The sequence below is a fragment of the Canis lupus genome, chromosome 3 (genome assembly GCF_011100685.1).
Source record: "Canis lupus familiaris isolate Mischka breed German Shepherd chromosome 3, alternate assembly UU_Cfam_GSD_1.0, whole genome shotgun sequence".
In the NCBI taxonomy this organism is placed as follows: domain Eukaryota; kingdom Metazoa; phylum Chordata; class Mammalia; order Carnivora; family Canidae; genus Canis; species Canis lupus.
In genome coordinates, this window is record NC_049224.1 from 17,285,802 (window position 1) to 17,309,690 (window position 23,889).

General features: G+C 35.6%; 1 long non-coding RNA gene across 1 annotated transcript in view; it reads right to left on the reverse strand.

Annotated features, from left to right (window-relative positions):
• The window catches only part of LOC102151569, a 503,105-nt gene that overhangs the window by 74,519 nt on the left and 404,697 nt on the right, over positions 1–23,889 (reverse strand). Inside the window, exons 11-13 of the long non-coding RNA XR_005356708.1 lie at positions 16,830–16,865; positions 3,973–4,012; positions 183–243 (exon numbers count right to left, since the gene is read on the reverse strand). This is a non-coding gene — a long non-coding RNA (uncharacterized LOC102151569). The remainder of the gene's footprint in view (positions 1–182; positions 244–3,972; positions 4,013–16,829; positions 16,866–23,889) is intronic.

Here is a 23,889-nt window from a genome sequence, read left to right on the forward strand (position 1 = left end):
ACAGAAACTTTTCTCTTCCAATAAGTTATTAAATAGTTACTTATAAAATATAATTCTAAATAATACAATGGTGTCTTGATAAGAAATATTAGTTTTGTGACCAGGGCTAGAAAGTATGCCGGCTTTTTTCGAGACTCATGATTTAAAGTGTTTACTGAAGAGCTTAGAATAAGGAACTTTACCTTTCAGCATCTATCTGCAGGGATAGTTTTGTAAAGCTCTGCAGCATCCTGTGCAGTAGTGCTGTAAAATCAATGAATATATGTAATGTCAAGGATATTTATCTATTATGTTTTTCAAACACAGAGGTAGTGAAAATGTTTTACTAAAAATCTATGCACAGAATCTACAATCTTCAAACCTCGGAGGCATCTTCCCGTAGAGGAACCACTTGTATTTCTAATCTGGTTCAAACTGCTATTGTCACTATTATTTCCATAGAAATATTTCACTGAACTATGAAAAGCATGTAAAGAGGTAAAATCTAAAAGCCCTAAAGAGAGAATATACTTGAAGATTTATCATTTTTAATAAAAATAAATGAATCTCTATTGTGACTTTTTTAAAGTTAGCAGAGAAGGACTGGAAATCAATAGTCTTGAAATAAATGAAATCAGCCCCTCTTATGTTTTTGTTTTATAATCTACAGGAACAGGAAAACTCCATTGCCCATCCTAAATGTTGGTAATACATTAAGATCATGTGGTATTTGAATATAACATGTGACACCCTAAGGGTCAATAATATTTCAAGGACCAAAATTATAAAATATATCCACAACCCTACTCAATCCACACATAGGTACTGTTGGTTTTTTTTAACTGCCAAAAGATACTTTTTTAAAAAAACTGCATCTTTTTATCAGTGTGCATATTTTATAAATTTCACAAGTATATCAATTTCTTCCGTGATTCAGTTAAAGTAAACAGAAATAATTAGAATGGTGACAACTGAATTATTAGAAATTTATTTAGCAAGAACAGTACACTCTAAGTACAAAAGGTTCCATGGGTAGTGAGTTCTCAGAAAATTAATAATGTTACAATGGTTGTTTTTTTCTTTGCCTTTTAACCTTCACAGAAATAGTTTTTCTAGAAAAATGTTATTAAAAACGTACAAGAACCTTAGGTTAAAGACAAATTACACTCATATGCATGTCTTTACTTAGCTCTTCACTCTTTTCTGATAAGGACAAAAGTAAAAAAAAAAATCTCAAATACCAACAAAAGAATTTAAGTTATGATATTATTTTCCCTCAAATTCAACAACTGAACTGGACTTTGAGTGGTTCTCCTTCTTCACAACAACCACCGGGCATATGTAAGCACAAATACAGAAAAGGGGAATAAAATTTGAGATTTGCCCCAATCGTCTTTCACCAAATTCTTTCCCCACTTTTTCAAAATTCTGCTTATATCATACTTTCCCTTGAAATCTTTACAAAACCTCTTAATTAGTCTTCATTCAATTTACAACTCAATCATGTAGAGAAAAAAATTCCTTACTTAGCCTAGGACCACACTAGTCTTCCTCCAAATCCCAAGTTTGTGGTTATCAGGAAAAATAAGCAAGCAGCCACAAAATTAAAAGGCTGTATAAATACAAAGAACAAATTGATGGTTGCCATTGTGGTGCAGGTGGGGAGATGAGCAAAATGGGTGAAGCTGAATGGGAGATACATGCCTCCAGTCACGTATTGAGTAAGTCACAGGAATAAAAAGCACCACATAGGGAATACAGTCAATGACACTGTAATAGAAACATATGGTGACAGATACAGCTACACCTGTGGTGAGCACAGCACAATGGATAAACTTGTGGAATCACTATGTTATACACTGGAAACTAATGTAACATTGTGTGTCAACTATACTTAAATAAAATAAGTTAGTTAAAAAATAAAAGGTGTTATTTAAAAAAAAGAAATATGGAAGCCCTGGTGGCTCAGCAGTTTAGCGCCACCTTCAGCCCAGGGCGAGACCGGGGATCAAGTCTCAGGTCAGGCTCTCTGCATGGAGCCTGCTTCTCCCCTATCTCTGCCTCTCTCTCAATCTCTCTCTCTCTCTCTCTCTCCGTCTCTCTCTCTCTCTCTCTCATACATAAAAACTTTAAAAAAATAAAAAATAAAAAGAAATAAAAAGTCTGATTTTTTAAAATATATTTTATTTATTTTATTCATGAGAGACACAGAGAGGCAGAGACATTGGCAGAGGGAAAAGCAGGCTCCCAGTGGAGAGTCTGTTATAGGACTCAATCCTGGGACTCCAGGAATACGCCCTGAGCCGAAGGCAGATGCTCAATGACTGAGCTATCCAGGCGCCCCAAAAAGGGCTGATTTTTAAAGCCTAAACTAAGTAATGATTTAAATTGCCTGTTTAAGAAGTATTTATTGCCTGGAATTAGAGTTCTCAGTTTCTCAGCCTCTCAATTCCATGTTTTTCTTTGTAAGATGAAGTCCAGATGCAGCAAAAGAGTCTGGGACCTAATGGAAGAAGAGAAGGATTGGACACTTAGGGGAAAAGTCCCCCCACACCTCCAGGCCCTAAAATTATATAAGTGCTGCCTTCCCAGCAGCCTCTTCTAGAAGAGGAGGATTCTGATGGTGTAATCTAATCTGACCTCTTAGTCTCCTTCCAAAGGGACAACATTCACGTACTATTGGGCTTCATCTAGGCTCATGCTGGTGGTACAAGAATTCTTTCATTTAATCTTGGACAATCTAATCTGTAGTGATCCCACAGCAAAGTCCTTCTGGTGATCCCCTGTATTAGTCAGGTTTCTCCTGTGATAATGTTGCATATAAAAGTCCTCTCCCACATTTCAGTGTCCTACGAAAACAAACATTTATTTTTCTTGCTCAGAGGTTCATGGTTCATGGTTTGGTGCAGTTGGCTCTGCTTTAGGTTACAGACCTGGTTCAGATTTTTTTCATGGTTTTTCTTTGTCTTTTGAGAATTAGTCGCTATCAGAGTAGGATCCTTCCATGATGGATAGCAGAAGAGCAAGAGGGGCTAACCGAAACAAGCAATGCTTATTAAGACAGGGGCCCCTGAGGTGGTTCAACTGGTTGAGCATCTGACTTGGTTTTGGCTCAGGTCGTAATCTCCAAGTCCTGGAATCCAATCCCACATAGGGCTCTGTGATTGACAGGGAATCTCCTCGAGGATTCTCTCTAGGATTCTCCCTCCCTCCCTCTTTGCCCCTCTTCTTGCTCTCCCTCTCTCTTTCTCTCTCAAATAAATAAATACATTTTTTAAAAATTCTGGATCATAAATAACCCATTGTCACTTCTTCCCAGAGTCCACTGGCTAAAAATCATATGGCCAAGGCAAAATCATTGGAGTGTGGGTGTGCATAATCCATATACTAGTGTCAGAAGCACTGACAATTTAGATCACAGAAAGCAAATACATACTTCTATGACAGTAGCTAGTGAGATAATATGGAGAACAATTCAATTCACCATACCTCCTCTGGAAAACTCTCAAGGCTGATTGTCATCTGGTTCTTGGTCTTATCTCTGTTCCACTAGCTAAACTCAGGTCTTCTTGTTTACCTGGCCAACAGCTTCTATGTTGATGTTACTCAGCCCCTGCCCTCTCCACACATCCACTGAACACTACTTTCTTCCTCTCTAAATCTGAGACAAGACACATTTTGACTGATTCTATTTTCTTTTTGTTTGTTCACAGTTTCTAATAATGCCACACTCGACTTTTTCTTTGTTACACCAAATTCCCGGGAAACACTAAATGGTAGACAGGATATTTTTTTTTATATATTAGTAGAACTCCATGACACAGATCCTAAGGATCAAATATTACATTAAAAAATGAGAGAATTTAGAAAATTTTCCCTCAAGACAATTGCCTTGATTGCAGAGCTAGTGACTGGATCTGTAATCCTATTTTTAAATATCAGAAGCTAAATATCTACTAAGTTTTTCTCATTACATTTCCTTATAGCACATACTTATCTGGACAATTGATGGCCAGGGAGAAGGTTGTGTTTTCTAGGAAGCAAAAGATTAAAAAAGCACATTAAATTTTCATATTGACATTATATTTATGTAGAAGGTTAATTTTCCTTTTAGTTTTCAAGTGTCAACTCCTTGAGCATAGAATAATTGTACAGAGGTTTTCTCCATGGAAATAATTAGAATAATAATTAGAGAGAAAAACCATTAAATGATATAAGTAAGACAATAAAAATTATTGTTTGGAAGTTGATTGCTGGTAAAGAAATAGTGTTGCAATAGCACTTTCACCCTAATGCTATAATGAGGTATACAAGAAGAATAAGGATTAGAGTGGAGAGAAATGATTCTAGGAGCCCAGCAAAGCCAATAAGGAGGGAAGAACAGAATCATCATGCTCAGAGAAGATGTATTTTAAAAACTGAAAAAAAAAACACTTAATCTATATTTATTACGATACATTTACATATATTTTTAAAGAGATAGGATAGTGGAAATACACTATTTGATACTGCAATGTTGAATACATGTCATTAGACATTTGTCCAAACCCACAGAATGTACACCACCAAGAAAGAATGCTAATGTAAACTATGGAATTGGGGCAATAACAATATATTGATGTAGGTTCAGCAATTGTACCAAATGTAGCACTCTCTTCTAAAAAATAAAAAGTCTTAGAGAGAGAGAGAAGTAAAAAATACATACATATATACATACATACATACATACATAAAAATCAGCCCTACTCATCAGTCCAAGAATCTATAAATGATAGGTTGTGTTTTGCATTCCTCAACATTAAAAAATTCAGGCCTGTTTTGAAGGGAGATGATTATGAAGAGATCTTATAGAACACATCCAATTTCTTGGTTATAAAAAGTATTATTCTGGGAAGCATTACCAGAAGAGAACAGCCTGATCTGGTTTATGACAATATGCATGAGTAAAGTCCAAGGTAATGTTGTTAGGAGAATGATTTTTTTAGAGTTTATTTCATTTCAGAGAGGATGAGAGAGAGCATGCATGAGTGGGTGGAGGGGCTGAGGGAGAAGGAGAGGGAGAGAGGCAGACTCCACACTGAGCATAGAGCCCAGTGTAGGGTTCAATCCCAGGCCCTTGAGATCATGACCTGAGATAAAAATCAAGAGTCACACACCTAACTGACTGAGGTACCCAGGCACCTCCAGGGGGAGAATACTTTTTTAAAATACACCTGCTGGAATATCCAAAACATTTCATTTTGTTCCCTTCTAATTGGTAGGACTTAATTTTATTCAGAATATTGGTATTGTAACTCAGTCTACTTTCATTTCTACTTCTATTGAAGGTTAGAGTTTAATATGTATACTGTGTATAATGTGATGCCGGTAATAATTTACCAATGTTTATTGATGACAATTATCTTTCATTATAATGATCAATACAAAAGAAAGTATTGTAAATTAGGTATATATATTACTGATTTTCCCAACACAGAATTAAATTTCTTATACTTTTTATCCAATGCTCTCCTTTTAGAGGCAAGGAGACAGCAGTATTTCCAACAGACCACAGGCCATCCCATCATACCTGTGATATGCTTGCTGGCAAAAGATATTTCCTCAAATAAGCAACACATTTTGTTTTTAAAAAGGATTACTTTGAAATACTCAAAAATACATGTGACATTAAAATATGAGTATAATTTAAATTTGTTTTATATTTTAAATGAATCCAAGTATTTTTCAAAAGTTATTTTTAATACTTCAAAAGTCTTTTTGGCACTTAGTTCATACTGGTGACATTTAATTATAGATAAAAAAATGTTCTGTAAAAAAAAAGACAAAAACATATGTACAAAGACAGCAATCTATTTTAAAATCTTTTATTTTTGTTGCTTTTTTCCCCAATAATTAAAATGTTACTCTTACCTCTGATATCTATTTGAGTGGTGTATGCTCCGAAAAATTCTTCAGAATTATAGCCGGCAAAAACAACCGGATGCATGTCTCTAGAAAGTGATGTCTTTAATAACAGATTTGTTCTCCGTGGAGAAAAGTTTCCTAAATTCTAGGATTTTTTTTCTCTCCTCCAGCTTGTGAACTCTTAATACATACTGGAAATTTATTCTAGACCCCTTTTGGTTTTACTGGGGTTATATCACTCATCTGCCAATTCACTAATAAAGAAAAAAATCCTGCCTTATTGAGCACTTGTTATATGCTAGATACTCTGTCAAATGCTTAACATGGATGGCTCATCTATTTTAATTCTTATAAAGGCCTTATGAATAGGAAACCAAAAAAGTAGAGAGACTGATTATGTTACAAGAGATTCAGTAAATTATTATACCATTTGAACTGTATTCTTTAAAAATGCCTTGGTGTTGTTTAAAAGCCAACGTGACAGTGGTGAAGAAGTGGAAATGTCAGGAGGGAGGAAAGAGGAAAGGCACTAAAAAGATGAGAATGCTAGTGTCAGAAAGTATCCGAAAAGGAATGTGGCCTTTGTGGGGAAGATTTTCTGCCTGCCTACTGCTCGAGAACATTGAGTGGTATTGCTCACAGATAGGAATTTCAACAGTGTTATCTAGATGTCCTTCCATAAAGGCATTACATATTTTATGCATAATATGCTTTCTCCATTTTGTAACATGTGTGTGTGATAAGAAAGTAAAAGACCACAATATTTTCACTCTCCTCATCAGAAGTTCAATGAGATAGAATTGTACTATTGATGGAAACGCAGGGCGTCCACACTGCTTTAAGTCAAAAACAAAATATGGAATTTGGGCTTATATATGTCAAAACCCCATCCATCCTCATGCCCTTTCAGACAGTAGTAAAGTTTCTCAAAATCTAAAATAACAAAGTGATACCAAAATCCGACAAAATTTTACATACAAAAGTATTTAGTATATTTTTATACAGAACAGTATATATATATACATATATATACATATATGAAAAGTACACATACATAAAGATATTTTAGAGTCTTAAGGAATTTACATGGAATCATATAACATTATATAAAAAGCATAAGATTAATATTGTATAAAAATTGAGAAGGTTATGATTACATAAAACAGAAACATAAGATAAGGGACCTCATCCTACATCTTTGAGGGGTTATCTCTAAGTAATGGGATTGTGTTTGTTATTTTCTCCTGTATTTTTCTGTTTACTTATTTTTTGTATTTTCAACAATGAGAAGTTGCTACCTTTGTTTTCAAAAGTTACACTTAAAATTATAAAAAAAAATTATCTTGCTGTCCCGTGTACCCTTTATGAAACTAGACAATTTTTTGAATAAAAGCAAAATAATTCACCATTTTAAGAGGTTAGATCTTTTAGAATTTTTTTCACAAATTAATTGCTAATGTCAATGATACTTTTGCAGATTGGATTCTACTTTTTTGGGGGGGATTCTACTTTAACAAATTTCAAAATCATTTAATAAAAATAAATCTTAGTAATTGACTTTATTTAACACACAGGAAATGACTTATTTGGAAGAGTATTAGAGAAGAATAAATATTATTGGAATATACTTAAGTATTTATCGTAAGTCAAAGAATATTTTAGGTACACTTCAAAAGTCTACCTAAAAATGTATAATAATACATGTCTGAGACCTAGCTTTACTAAGTGCTCTTTTTTACCATTATAGAAAAGTCCACTAGAAGACTTTTGGCTGATTTTGAATACTGGATACTTCTTAAACCTTGAGTCTTAAGAAAGGAGTCTGTGAAGTACCAGGTTTTGAAGTTGAATGTTGGACTTATGTTGCCTTATCTTTATACAGTGTGTTATGTTTTCAGTGATCTTCTACATTCAATTTCTACTATATTTACACTGCTACTTTGAGGTATATAGGCCAAATAGTAAATACAATTTGAAGAGTCTTGTGGCTTCCCCATAGCCCATTGGCCCAAATCTATGAACAGAGGCCAGATCTTATAGTCCTGTGTCTTTTTAATACAATGTCCTTTTTCCTTCTAAAGGTAGTTCTAATAACCAGGTAGGATAGGAATGCTGGGCAATAGGATCTCATTGCACAAATCAAATTATGCTAGATAAGTGACCTTCTTTGTCTAAACAGGGGGCAGAAGATTAAGACTGGAATTTATATGCATATGAACTTGTCAGTTGACTATTTCCTTCTAGTTCCTATCTCAGATCATATGGTACTCATCTGCTATTATAGTGCAAGATGCCTAGAATGTGTCCCTCAATTGTTTCTAGAGTGCAGAAATTAATAATTTTCTTGTCATTAGACAGCTATAAAAAAAAAAAAAACATTAACAAACATTTTGCCTCAGAACTCTCAATCAACTTTTTACTCAGCCACTTTCAACATTCGGATTCATTAAGATAGTCTAAAAGGAGTGGGCAGGGTACCGTGTGTTCTGAAATCTGTTCCTGGCTGGATGGAAAATGCATATTGTATTCATAAAGAAGGATGCTCAGGTTATTTTAGTCAGAGTAGCCAGTCTCCTTCCAGCTGTGAAATAACAGGTTTAAGTTTTGTTTTGTTTGTGACCATTAAAACATTTCAATGAAATAACCATCACAAATGTTGTTGAGTAAAGTGAGCCACTGACAAAGCAGACACAAAACAATGTTGCTTTTGAAGCTTGCTGACAAGTAGGAGATGTCAGTCTTTGTAAGTATAGGACTTCATGGATCAGTTAATAAATTTCCAAATGCTTATGACTCCAGTGATTAGGCATTAGGGCTAATTACTCTAAGTATTTTTTCTTCAAGACCTACTTCCTACTTTTAGTCATTCAAATGAAACAATTAGACTCACCAAGAGAAATGGATAATGTCTTTTCAAACCATATTTCCCATAACACTTGGTTTCCTGCAGCAAATCATTAAATAGTCAACAGATGCAATGAGTTTTCAGTCTAAACTTCAAGCAATTATTTTGAAGGGCAAAAGTGGCTTTTTTCCCCTTTAGTACCAAATATCTTCTCCTGCCCCCAATTAAACAGACAGGTTATTAAAGAAATTGCTTTACTTCTATGCAACTTGCATACTACTTTCCATTTCAACATACTTGAGAGTCGATATCAAATGCCATGAAAGGTCTTGGGGCAAGGAAGAGAAGAGATTTAAAGTTCACTTTGTGAAAAGGAAATGACTGATTGTTGATATATGCTGTAAAGGAACCATTCCTGTTAATAGGGTGAGCACTTAACAATTATATCACCTAGGAAACTATATGCTCCAGAGTTGACAAATTATTGGGAGCCCCCTTCCCCCAACTGCCTTTTGTTTCAGCCCCAAAATATAAAGCAAGTATACTTTAGTGACATGATTTTTTTTCTGGCACCTTTCCATAGCCAATTCCATTCATGCAGAAAAAGGATGAAATTCCATCATTCGAGCATGACATCTCAAAATTCAAACTTAATGAGAGCTTTGGCAGCTTCTGTCGAAGGCAGACAGTGATTAACAAAACACTTCAGAGTACAAGGCACAGCAGTGCTCAAAGAAAACAGTGATGATCTCCACTTAATTGTAGAAAAGCCCAAAGCATCTGCCAGCCGAGGAGAGCTGGAGCCATAAGGAGCTATTGCTCAGATAGGCTGTCATCTCCAGAGATCAACAACCATATGCTCAGCTCAAGCACAAACTCCAAAGAAGTTAATTTTCTGACAAAATACAGGGATAAATATGACATTCAAACAAGTGTGCTCACCCATCCTGAACACACGTTCATCTGCACGCATCAGATTTATGCATCGTTTAAACACAAGCAAATATAATTTGTTTGGAACACAAACATTGCTGCATGAGTACAGGTATAATTAATCTTTGTCTGCTCCACAGGTTCTTGTGTTCTACTGGTTAACCACGCTTTCAACAAACTTTTGATGAATGGAAAAGTCACTTGTTGCTTCATACCTAAACATATACCACGTTCATTCAAGCCCTTGAAATTAATGCAAATTATTTAATTCAAGATGAAAAAAATAAACCATATTATAGCTATGATTTGAAGTATGTATTTATATGTGTGTACATACCTATGTATATACGTGTGTGTGTTATTTATACACATACACAGAGATCTATCTTCTTGTCTATCTGTCCATCCGTCCGTTTGTCTGTCTTTTTCTCTCTGAAAGCAAAGCTGAGATCTTGACCAAACGTTTCTGGGATATAGGCCTGCAAACAAAAGCCAAGTTTTCCACCTGAGAGGTAGACATTTCTCAGGATGAAGTCACCAGAAAAACTGCTTGTTGGTACCTGTGGTCATGATGTGTTCTCATTGAAAATAATACAAAGTAAAACACAAGAGAACAAGAAATAGATACTGAACATAAGAGCTGCAAAAAGTAAAAAGATAAGAGGTTGCATTCTAAAAATGAAAATATGGGGCAGCCCCAGTGGCTCAGGGGTTTAGTGCCACCTTTGGCCCAGGGCATGATCCTGGAGACCCGGGATCGAGTCCCACGTCGGGGTCCCTGCATGGAGCCTGCTTCTCCCTCTGCCTGTGTCTCTGCCCCTCTCTCTCTCTCTCTCTCTCTCTCTGTGTGTCTCTCATGAATAAATAAATAAAAATAAATAAAAATGAAAATATAAAGAATAGAAAGAGAAATCCCCCACATTCTCCCATTATTTAGAAGTGGAGATTCCTCTTTGAGGTAATACCTCCTGGAAAAATGCAACATGTGGCATCAGATGGAATAGTGTCGGCAGACTATCAACTGTGCATGTCTTAAAAACAGGTGTTTGATTTAACATTTTCACACTAGCCAAACAGTAGTTAATGTTTCAGAGGTGAAAACTACAGTCCTTAAAGAAACTAAAGGGAAGCATCTGCTGGAAAAGTGCTTCAGTAGCAAACCTAAATCCCGTTTTTAAAAAACTTCTAATGTCCTTCACAAAAAAAGAATTCGATTTCTCTTTTGCCTGTGTCATCAGTATCTTCCAAGGTTTCACAAGAAAGCTTAAGCATTGGCTTATTTCTAGTTGTTGCCACTCTCCACATGTTGAGATTACAGTGGAAAATGTCACACTGTCACGTCTATGTATAAGCTTTGTCAGAGTCTGAGTTAACTTGCTCTCTTCTAAATTTGTAATTATGATATTGTCATGGGTTCATCATTTGGAAATATGTATTTTTAAATTTTCTTCAATTATAGAAGCAGTTTGTTTATAATAGATAATTTGTAAAATACAGGCAAGTGCAAAGAGGAAAGGGCAAATCATCTTTAAAGCCATAATTAGTAAAAATTTAAAAAGCCCTCAAAATTAGTTAATTTTGATAAAATTTTCTTATATACATAATAGTCATACCACTGAACTCATATTAAAAAGTTTATTTTTTTATTTTCCCTCCTTATGCTGTACTCTCTATTTTATGCATATTCATATCACCATACGGATTTGAAAACATTCTTAAATTGCTGATTAACATTCCATTTCATAAATGGACTTATTTTACCATGATTTATTTAACCATACCCCTATTTGAAGCTTTTCTAATTTTTCACCATTATAAATAGCACTCTAATGAAATTAATTCTTAAATTATTTCAACTGGAGTTTCTAGATCAATTGATATGATTATTTTTAAGACTCTTGATATGTGTTACTAAATTTTCCTCAAGAATGTTAATACAAAACCTTACTGACTATACATGAAGATTACATTAAATGGCATCTTCATTAATAGGTATTAATGCAGGTAATATTTTAATTAAACCTATGATTTAATTAAAAAGTGTTTGCTATCTGGAGAACAAAGTAAAATATGACAAAGTTGATTAAAACACTTCCAAATTGGGGCATCTGGGCACCCAACTCTTGATTTCAGCTCAGGTCATGATCTCAGAGTCATGGGATCAGAACCTCAACCAGGTTCCATGCTCAGTGGTAAGTCTACTTGGTATTCTTTCTCTCTCTCTCTCTCTCTCTCTCTCTCCTAAATAAATAAATAAATAAATAAATAAATAAATAAATAAATATTTAAAAATAAAGAAATGATTAGTTAAAAAATAAAACACGTCCAAATTAAGATGGTTTAGACAGAAGAAATATTCATTAGTAGATTTTAATTAGAAATCTGTAAGAAGGGTTACCTGGGTGGCTCAGTCATGATCTCAGGGTTCTAGGATCGAGACCCTTGTCTGGCTTCCTACTCAGTGGAGAAGGAAGTGTTTCTCCCTCTTCCTCTACTCTTTCCCTCCCCCTGCTCATGCTCTAATAAGTAAAATCTTTTTTTAAAAAAAACTATAAAAATATTCATAATTCATAATTATTCATAATTCATGTTACTTGTAATATTTATGTTATAGATTTGGGATAAAAATACACTTTTTAATCTACAAATGTGACAATGAGGGAAGTAAATGAAAGTTTATTCATGAAAAAAAAAAAACAGAAAAGGTAATGCAAAATAGTCCAGAGACAATCTAGTAAAAGAAACAGTCTTGACCCCTAAGTATAGTTTATCTTTAGGTCAAAAATATATACTGATTTAGATTTTTATACACTCTTTCAAGTCTATATTCAAGCATACACATACCTCTCTCAAATAACTGCATGAACACTCTGAACCCTTGATCTTTTCCATCAAAGTTTGTAACATAAATGGCCAGAATCCTACTGCTTCTAGTTCCTCACTGTCCTCAGCCTACTTAGCTGATTTGACTTCCATGCCCACTATTTCACAGAAAACACCTTTCAAGGAAATCATTATTTTTCTTGTTGAATGTCTTTGGTTCATTTCTTGCTTTCTCTCTCTTTTCTTTGGATTTTCTTCTTGAAATCATTTTCTAATATACATTCTCCCCTCTCCATTTGTCCTTAGTCTTCCTTCCTCTAAAAAGACCTCTTCCCTTTCTCCATCTACAATCAAACTGTTTCTTTAAGAAATAAAATCAACATCTTCTGCAAACAGCTTTCTCTGATGGTTCCAACTCTAAAGAATTCATGGCACACGTTTGGCATTGATAACATATCACCCACTAGTACTGTTTTATGAATATGTCTTAAGTCTCACAATAAATTTTAAACTGGTTGACAGGAGAGTGCCTGCAGATCTTGTATTTATACATTTCTTTGCCTATTAATTTGTCCGTGTTAAAGTCATACTATTGATAGAGTCCAATTATTTTATGAGGCCTACATGACTCCAGTATCTCTGATAGTCTGTAATAAAAACTGTCTCCTCAGCAGCCGTTCTTCATCCTTTCCATGCCATGTGATACTTGTTCTATCATTCTGACATTGCTGTGAGCCTTCTCCTGTGAAGGCTCCTGTGAAACAATGAGTTTTAAAATTCTAACTTAGGGTCCAGAATATTGTAAATTCTCAGTACAGTGTTTCTGGAATCTCTTTCTTGCTTCTGTTCTCGGTCCTTATTATTCTATTCTCTGTGGAAAATTGCCATTTCTTGGCTTCCAAGTATCTGACTTATCTTCCTGTTTGTGGGAATCACTCCCACATTGTGCTATACAGCCAGTTCTGTTCTAATGTAACATGTGTATTTGTGAAAATTGCCATGCTACGCAAAATTGTACAATAAAATCACCAGGCTTATGAGAAAAATAGAGCTGGGGCACAACTTCATCAGTGACACATTTTATCAAAAATTTTTTTGGTAATAAGTACATAAGACTTTTGAAAAAAAATAAAACTAAACACCACAGTAGCAGAATTTTACATATGTCAGATGGTTAAGAAATACATAAATACAGGATGCCTGGGTGGCTCAGCAGTTTGGCGCCTGCCTTTGGCCCAGGGCGTGATCCTGGAGTGCTGGGATCGAGTCCCACATCGGGCTCCCTGCATGGAGCCTGCTTCTCCCCCTGCCTGTGTCTCTGCTTCTCTCTCTGTATCTCTCAGGAATAAATAAATAAAATCTTTGAAAAAAGGAAATACATAAATACTGTAACAAATATGGTACTTTACCTTAGTAAACACCTGAGGTTTCCTTATGAGTGGTGGTAGGTAGTCAGTGTGAATTAATGTGAAGTGGTGGAAGAGTTATCTGAAGTGGGATCTAACACTGTTACATCAGATGTGGATGGGCGTGGTTTGTAGTGTGATTGTGGCAGGGTGGGTATGTTTTGTGCATACCTAAAGGGCCCAGTTGAGCTGAGTATAGTTTTCTGCAGTCTCCTAGTCTTTCTCACAATCATTATAATAGAGACATTGTGTCCCTATAATTGTCTCCCAATATATAAATTGAAATTTGTGTTTTCAAAGTGTTAGATCAGAACTGCATGCATATGCCACATTAAGATGTGCTTTCTATCCCAAATACTTGATGTCCTGCACACTGACAGCTTTGTGTGAAACTCAGAACAAGAACAGCATCTTCAAATGTTTCAGTTTCAAAACAAGTGGTTCTGTCATTAGGTCCTTATGAATGGGTGGGTCCATTGGCACTCTCCATACTGCAGGTGGGTTGGGCTGCTGTCTAAGACTTGTTACATACAAAAGAGAGTCATATCACTCTCATAGGGTTTATAGTAAAATTGTGTCTTCTCCTGAATATATCTGTTCTCTTTTTTAGAAATAGCTCTTGACTTTTTCCATACTTCACTGTCAAACAACAGCTAACCATGTGCCCTGACCTGCTCAGTGTTATTCAAAGCCATGAACTCCAGTATATTCAATATCCATTGATTGCCAAGTGAAAGTTTTGCCTATTGTAAAGAATAGGAGGGCCTGAATGCACAAGTAAATTGCAGGAAAATTTGCCTTGCACTCTGAACATGACAATTCCTGCCACGCTGTTACTGATCTCTCAGTCCCTAATTACAGACCCTAGGGGAATCTGTTGACTGAAGAAGGAGTTGACTGAAGAGGGAAAAACAAAATTTGTCTTAAAAGTGTACAATAGGCTGAGTCCAACCTGAATGTAGCCTAAAAAAAAATCCCCAAAGGATAGGAAAGAAAATCTAGGAGGTAGAAATGTATAAGACACTGCCCTCTTTGCCTGGAAGGAGTAATAGTCTGATGGAAAGTTTTATACAATACGTGGATAGTGGCTAAGGTTTGGTCAAGTAAGAAATTCAAAATACTTGAGGATTAATGACTGGTTTAGGCAAAGGTATCTAGGCAGATATCTTGAAATATTCTCAATGTGGTCTCGGTGTTTGTGTTCTTGAATGTTCACCTCCAAAATGGAAGAGGTTCCCAATAATCAGGCCAACAAGATACTCCTCTCTCTGAATGTCATTTAGCTCTTTTCACAGTGACCCCCTTAAAGCCAGTACTTTCACAGAAATAAACATATAATAAATAGCTCTCATGTCAAAATACTAGTATGGTGAATACAGAGGCTATATATGAGCTCAACTAAAAGGACTCTTTTTCACCCAAATTGATCTGGCTAGTACCACTCCCAAGTGTCAAGATTCCAACATGAGAGTTGAATCCGAAACCCTCAAATTTTGCCATAAAAGGCTAAAATCAATCACTTGATGGTTTGTTAAACTATTTCCATCATGAAGAAAGCAGAGAGTTTGCTCACTAGAAAAAAAAAAAAATATATATATATATATACTTTCTCTGGATTTGGATTTTTTTGTATCTACCATGTTTCTGCCAGAAAATCATCGGATTACTTACCAGATATCTCATTCATCATCATCAAGAAATTTGCTTTTAATTAAGGAAGTAGGTAAAGAAGTGATGCTTACAAGTCTCTCATCCTTACCATATACATTATAGAGAAATAGATGAGCTTACAGAATTGAAAGGTAATCTATTACATACTGAAGTGTCCGTAGGTACACAATGCCTTGAGCCATTGCACTGCTGTTCTACATGATGAAGTATTTGTTCTGAATCAGCAATAATATATGAAAAGATGGAGTTGCTATTTACTGAGATGGGAAAGACTGGAGGGAGTACAAAAGACATTCAGAATTTCTGTTTTGACACTTTGAATGTGTTTTCATTTTTTTTAATTAAAGAAAAAAACTTTATCTGTACACTTTCATATTTTTTACTTTCTATTTTAATTTGCTATTTATTTTTAAATAATTTTTATTGAAGTATAATTAATTATATAATGTATTACTAGTTTCAATTGTACAATATTCTGATGCCACAATTCTAGATATCACTAATTTGAAGTGCCTATTTGATATCAACATGGAGACTTACGGGAGAAAGGTCTGGGAAGGATGTACTCATGTGAGAGTCATCAACAAGTAGATGGTGTTTAAAGCTGGGAGTCTAGATGACCTCGCCCAGGCAGTGAAAGTTGACAAAAATGAGAAGAGGTTCAGAGAGCTGATGGTTCTCCAGAAAGAGCCAAGGAGACAAAAAGGAGCAGCCGCTAAATAGAGCCACCAAAAGGATGCTGTCTTGAAACCTACCTGAAGAAACCATTTCAAGAAGAAGAGGATGATGTGTTATGTCAAAAAAACTGCTACAAAACAAGCTGTAAAGCAATCATTCCAGCATGCAACATGGATGTCACTAGTACTTGTGACAACAACTATTTCAGGGGATTGATAGGACCAAAAGCCTAATTAGAACAGATTCAAGACAGCTTGGGAGGAAATTTTTTTGATAATAAGTACATAAGACTTTTGAGGAATTTTACTGTAAAGGCAATGAGGATAGAAGTAAGGAATAAATAATATCAGTTCCATGATAACCATGAGAAGGCAGCAGGCAAACACACATGCAAGTGCATCGACATATGTGGGAGCGTGTGCAAGCTCTTTTCTGAGTGTTACCTGCCTTTGCTTTCTCTGTGAGATGGGTAGCAAGGTTGTCAGCAGAGCATGATGATATGGAGCTGCATAAGAAGTTTGAGCAGAGAAAAGAAAATAAGAACTCGTGGTCTAGGACAGGGGAAGAGCACGCAACTTCAGATCACTCACCTTGTATGGATGATTTTTCTCCAGTCTCTTTCAGCTCTTTATGCAAGGCATGGAATGGGTGGAGAGTTATTGGGGAAAAAAAAAAAAAAAAAAAACAGGTGAGAATTCGCTAAGCCACTAAAGACTTAGGGAGAGTGAAGCAATGGGAAAGGTGTTCAGAGGGTGAGAGAACAATGCCCCTGTGATCTAAGCCAGGAGAAGAGGAAGTAAGGAAACTATTGATCCCGTCCTGTGGGAAGCACTTAAATTCCTTAGCTTCTGCTCTATTCCTCTGGGCTTCTAACAAATACAAGTTCTTACAGTCATTTAAATGACATTTGTATATCTTGAAAAGTAAAAAGAGCATGATCAGGATAATGACACAATAATAAATATAATCACTGATTACTTTCTACTTTTAGAAAGAGTCATTTATTCTCTTTCTGATCCATGGAGAGAAACACAAATTAGGTATGGGCTTAACTGTGGGGTAAAACATTTTTCTGAGATAACAGAGGACAAATCCTGAGCTTTGGAATCACATAGAACTGGGTTTGAATTCCGGCCTAGCTACTCCTATGGTTTATGTTACCAGAGCAGGAAAACAAACCTGTCTCAACCTGAGTTTTTCCATCTTTAAAATGAAGATAATACCTTCCAAGTAGCTTTACAGTGAATGTTAAACAAGATAATATTTTATATTACTTGTACATTGTGGGTCAGTTTATTTCTACAATGTAGTTACTTTTCTCCACTGTCAATTGATAGGCCTAAATTGTGTTAGCTGAAATGCTAGTTTCCCTGGGTACTGTGTAATAAAGTGATTTCATGGTCAAATACATTTTAAAACGCTATGTCAAGCAAGGGTAAACAGTTTTCTTAATTGTAGCACTTCTCAAAGGGTTTGCTATGTTAAGATGCTTTTGAAATTTGAGAGAGGGTTAAAAACACGCATAGTGTCCCACACATATTTGACAGGAGAATTCATTTTTTCCAAATATTTAAACGGCCTACTATTTCACAAGATATGTGCTACTGGGAGAAACTGTTTTAGATATTTCTCTGCCTAGATTTCTACTCTGAGAAGTCATTTGAGGATAGCTAAACTCCAAATACTCTGTTTGGCAGATCCAATGGCATTTTCAAAGGCCATGTCATACTTTCAAAGATCTAGCATAGTTCTTTTTCAGGGGGAAAATTCTACAGCCTCTTGAGAAATCAAATTAGGAGCCTAATTTTGGGGAGGGGATTAATTTTAAGAATAGTTGTCTTTTTTTTTTTCAGATTGATTGATTGATTTGAATAAGAAAGAGACAGCAGAGGGGCAGAGGGAGAGGGAGAAGCAGACTCCCCACTGAGCAGGGAGCCCAATGCAAGGCTTCATCTCAGGACCATCAAATCATGACCTGAACCAAAGACAGACACTTAGCCCACTGAACCACCCAGGTGCCCCAAGAAGAGTTTCTTATATATAGCTAAATCCTCTGTATTCCAAGTCAGTCAACTGACCTCTTACTCAACATAATTTTGTTACAATAAGTATTTTGTCACAACCTCTTCATGTCTTCATTTTGTTGCTAGCTCAGCAAGTTTTCATATAATACAATCTTCTTAACTATTTTTTAAATAATAAATCTAAGCAAATAGTTTGTGCTCATATCCTACACAGAGGAAAGAAGTCAGATAGCAACTGGATATATAGCTGTTGATCTTCTAAAAATCCCCAGGCAAGAAATATATAGACCTATATTGGCAGGAGAACAAAGTACCTGGTCTTTTTTCATCAAAATAATGGCACTCATTAAGCAAGCACATGACAAGACTTTATTTTTAAGAACTGAAAGCCATTTCTTTCTTTTTTCCTCCTAGGATTCACGTTACTGTGCTAGTAAGGACCAGAGAGCTACTTTTTCTGTGTCTCCCTGATCTTTTACACAGTTAACCAAGAAGTGAACAAATAGCAAATAAAAGATCATCAGTCTTTTACATAATCATTTTTTCCTGGGACTGCACACACATCTGTGGTCTGCCTTAACCACTGAGAATTGACATTTCCTATATCCTCGGGTTAGTGTGACATTAACTGCTGCATCACATTCTGCTAGTATCTCTTTCCCTTATTATTTTTATGCATTTTATGCTATTTTTAAAGTCATGCTGCTGAACATGTCATGACTGAATATGAGTGAATCCAAATATCAGACCTTTTAATATGAATACAAATGTCAGAATGCAGGCAAGCCCTTGTTGGTTGAATTTGATAACAGAGAACACATCCCATGTCCAGCTAATGCTAGAATGTCATCTCAGCCCAGTGTTCTTATAAAAGTACAAGCATAATGGCACTGACAAATTTTAAATGAGTTCAGAAAAACATAAATGATTCAGGTTAATTTTGAGAAGGAAATAAAGCTGCAAATACATATGATCCAGTGTCAACCTAAATATGATACGAAGGAAAATTATAACAGTATCTTCCTAGGTAAATGGAGTATCAGCTTCAGATTGTTAGTGACTAGTTTGGATGTGAGAAAATAAAGATAAAATAATACTTGTTCCCCCATTTTTTGTTGGATTTTGCATTTACTCTACTTATTGGGTAGAGTGCATAGCCAAGTCATTTAAATTTTCAGTAATCCATTTCAAAGAGTGACCACAGGTGACAGGGGGCCTTTTGGCATTCATCTCTTTAAGTTTTGATGCTACAGTTGCTGAAGGAAATCACTAAAAGCCAGATGACCCTGGGGTCCAGGGCCCTTTGACACAACATATTTGGAGCATCAAACATAGGTACATGCCAATCAGATTCTAATTATCCTGGGCTGCCACAAAGAAATCTCTTTTTACTTCATTTTGGGCTAACTTTCATTTTGCCATTCAATTGAATATAATAATACTTAATGTGAGCTATATAAAGACTTATTTTGCCTTTGCAGCCTCCTGTGCTCTGAGCAATGTCAATCTATACTTCTTTTATTTGGGCGAATCACTCTCTCTTTGAGTCTGTGGAAGAACACCAGCAGAGGGAAGGATACTTAGTAGAGTCGCAGCATATAAATAGCTCTGCCGAGAGCATTACAAAGGCTCTGTTGTGCTATCACACAGCAGAGCCAATAACGTACAATATGAAAAATCCCTGCCAAGTGCACAGAGAATACAGACAATGTTTGCCATTTCTCTGATCGGTTGTTTGTTATGTGTTGCAAGAGTTTATAGCGATAGAGTCAGAAAAGTCTACCACACCCCAAAGTCTTTCTATTAGAACAATAACGACAACTGCATAAACCATAAACACACGCACACACACACACACACATTCACACCCTTAAAGACATTAGAACAGCACCAACAACAACAAAAAAACAGTGGGTGGGAGTGGAATTGAAACGCAAACATTTCTATAGAAACAGAAATGGAGTTTTCACAAAGCAACAAAGCCTTGTATCACCACTACTTCCTTAAAGATGTCTTCTGTTTTCTGAAAGCACATCAATCTAGCAATTTGTAAGAGTTAGAACATCAGGATTTAATAAAAACTCATATGTTGAAAAATCATGTATGAAAATCACATAAGAACTGAGTACCCTTTTTAAACTACTAAACCAAAGCCATTTCTTCTCCATGAAAAGTTAAAATTTTATTTTCAGAAGATGGGCTACAAAATCAGCATCACTGCTTTTTGTTTTCCAATTATGGCTCAGACACGTAGCAAGAAAATAAGAAAGCTACTGCTTAAGATTCTCTTTGACTTTTATCTCCTGTATTTGGAGATGCTGCTGTTATGGATGTGGAAGGCAAACGCATGTTCTGGGCGTTCTTGATTTTAGCTACTCTCAACAAGTATTTTCCATTTTTTTCTGAGCAAATTTTTCTTGAAAATTATCATGTTATTATATTTTTATTATAAAAGCCTAAAATAACCGTGTAATAGGGGTGCTGGGTGGCTCAGTCAGGTAAGGACCCACCTTTGGCTCATGCATGATCCCAGGACCCTGGGATCCAGCCTGCATAAAACTCCCTGCTCAGTGGGGGTCTGCTTCTCCCTCTCCCTCTGCCTCTCCCCCTGCTTGTGCTCTCTCTCTCTTAAATGAATAAATAAAATCTTTAAAAATAAATAAATAAAACAAAATAACCATCCAGTAATATCTTTTAAAGTTGCTTTTGTCTTCTTACCCAAATCTCTGCTCTGTTTCCTTCCCTGTATTTTCTTTCAACAACAGTCCTCTGATCCCCTCTCTCCTCTTGGCTTCTGTCTTTCCTTTTCTCAGTCACTTCTAAAATCATTATTAATCCTTCGTTTATTTCTATTTTTCATATACCTCAGTCTGAATTTCCCTCTCCTCTTCTAATATCTAGCTCCACTCTCTTTTCTCTCTCTATTTGCTCTTTCCTTCCTCTCCTGTTTTTTACTGTTCACCACCCACCATCCCGTCAAAAAGCATGAAGCAGCAGAATTTTTAAAAATAAGACCTTGTAAGTCTTCTCAGGTTATAGAGAACAAAATGTCCAAGCTGAATCATCCCAGTTTACCCCAAGTTTCTATAGAAGAACCCATCATACTTCATAGCCCAGTTCAAAATTCACCTCCTCTGTGAAATCTTTCTCTCCTTCCTTAGGAAAAAACGTTCTCCTATCTACCCCCAAAGAACTGTTTACAGTTCTATTTTAGAACTTGCCTTGGTATATTATAGAAGGTGGTTTGCACATTTATCTGGCCTACGAAAGTGTGAACTGCTTGACTGGAAATGTATGTTTTACATACCTTCTTATTCCCCCCACCTAAAATGATATCTTAAACCCAGCAAGTCCTCAATTAACAAAAAGTTGAATGAACACATGTACACAAACCGTTCTGAGTTGATAGCCTGCTTTTCATTCATTGAGCAAGTTCCTCACCCATTAAAAACTCAGATTTCTAATTTATAGATTATAAATAATCATTTGCTGGACATAGTTAAATAATGCATCCAAAGCACTTAGCACAGTACCTGGCACATAGTACTTGCTCAGTTTGTGTTTGCTGTTTGCTCTTCAGGAAGGTTGACCTCTGCTGATACCAATATTTTCATATGGTTAAAATTTCTCTTAAAATAAAACTGTTAGAATTCCTCCAAACACTTTTTTTTGGTCAACATCATCTTGCAAATGTGCTGCTGGATGTCTCATTAAATGATATATAGATTCCCTAAAGGTGAAGTTGAGGACTTGAAACTTTTCTGTAATGGGTATCACTAGGGAGTAAGAACTCCAGATGGTTCATGGCAGAGCCAGCTGTCCAGGGACACTGCTTGACGAGAGCTATGGCCCACAGAGAGCAATGAAAAGGTAAGGGCCCATCTGAAAGTCTGGCTCAGTGGCCTAGGGTAAGACTACGTGCACGTCAAGTGCGAGATCCATCATTTGATCCATTCATGAGTCATTTATTATTACCCCATTCAATGTATTATATGATTATAAATTTGACATTAGAGAACAAACTATAGCTAATGCTTGTTTTATATATAACCATCCATTTCTAGAAAAACCTTATTATTTTTAGTACCCGTGAGAAAAAAATACAAAGTCACAATGCAAATTATAACCAAGAACATGATACAGACTCCCAATGTTCTGCCTGAAATAAATATACCTATGCAACAATTTCTTTCACATTGCTCCTGCCAGCCTATTGTTTGTACAATGGGTAGAGATGGGAGAAAATCTCATATATCTTTTTGCTTTCCTACAGTTAGGAAATGCACTTCCATATCTTGCCTCACACATTCAACTAACTTTTCAAAAATGTCCCTAAATCCTTAAATTTCTGCAACTGCCTAAAAGAAAATAATCCATATTATTTCCTGAACCCCAAAGGCCTTAAATGTACAGACCTTTGTTGAGATATTTCCCAAATCTATTCTACTTGTCTTTGTCTATTTCTCTACTCTGTATTTGTATTACTGACTTTGTTCTAAAAATACCATTTTGCACTTAATGAATTAAAAATCATCCTGATTTGTTTTATAAAGATCATTTTGTTTTCCTTGGGGTCATTTGTACTTCCTGTTACTTCTCTCAACTCTTGGGCACTTATAATCTCTCCGATATGTGTAGCTCCCAATACATTTGCAAGAAATTCTGGCTCCTTTCCTTCTTTTCTCTGAGTGCACTTACACTCACTTCCAGAAGTATCAGCCATTACCCTTCGTGGTTCTCCAGGTCTCTGTGTGGGTTTTCTTCTGGTCTTACCTTCGTCCTTATCCAGCCAAGAATCCTCAATCACTAACTGAAGCCTTTCTGTTGGCAGCATCTCAAGTCCTTAGGGCTGACAATCCTCTACTCTGCATACATATTCAGCCCTGGATAAGCACAGTCATTCACTTCTTTCATTTCTATGTACTGAGCAGTACTAGAGAAAAATCACAAAATCATGATGCTTGGGGCTTTTACAAATATACGGCTTCTGATTTGAACAATGCCCTTTAGATGGGTCATTTTTAATGTCTTTTATTAGTACTCTTTTTCATTTCCAGAATATGTGTCCTAAAACTTCATTCATTATTCCTTTAAAACCAGTATTAAACATTTACCTACTTACCCTTGGTATATATTTGCCACCTATTTTGTACAGTAAACCAAGATCATCATCATCTAACTGATTTTCTCAACCTCCTGCCTCTTACCTTTTTTCAAAAAATGATACACTCCTCAAGCATCATAATTTCGTCCGATGCTTCTTCTAGGAAAGAAATGGCCCTTATTCCTATTCAAGAATACACCTTTGCCTCTTATCTAGATCAATATTTCTGCTCAACAATCAAGTCTTTACTGATCAACATCATAATAGAAAAGAAATAGAGTTTTTCATAAAGTATTTAATATCAAGGATCACTTTTATTCTGTGAGATACCCTTCTGCTTCTATTGACATTAAATATCTTATAAATGAAAAGCAATATCACATACAATTTATTTCTTAATGCTTTTGCTCTCAGCTGAGTTCTTTTAGTTATCTTTCAGTGGAAAAAGAAAAGGTGAAAAATAAATTCAGAAAATATTTTTCTTTGCCCACTACTAATCCCACAACTTTATTTTTTAATTTC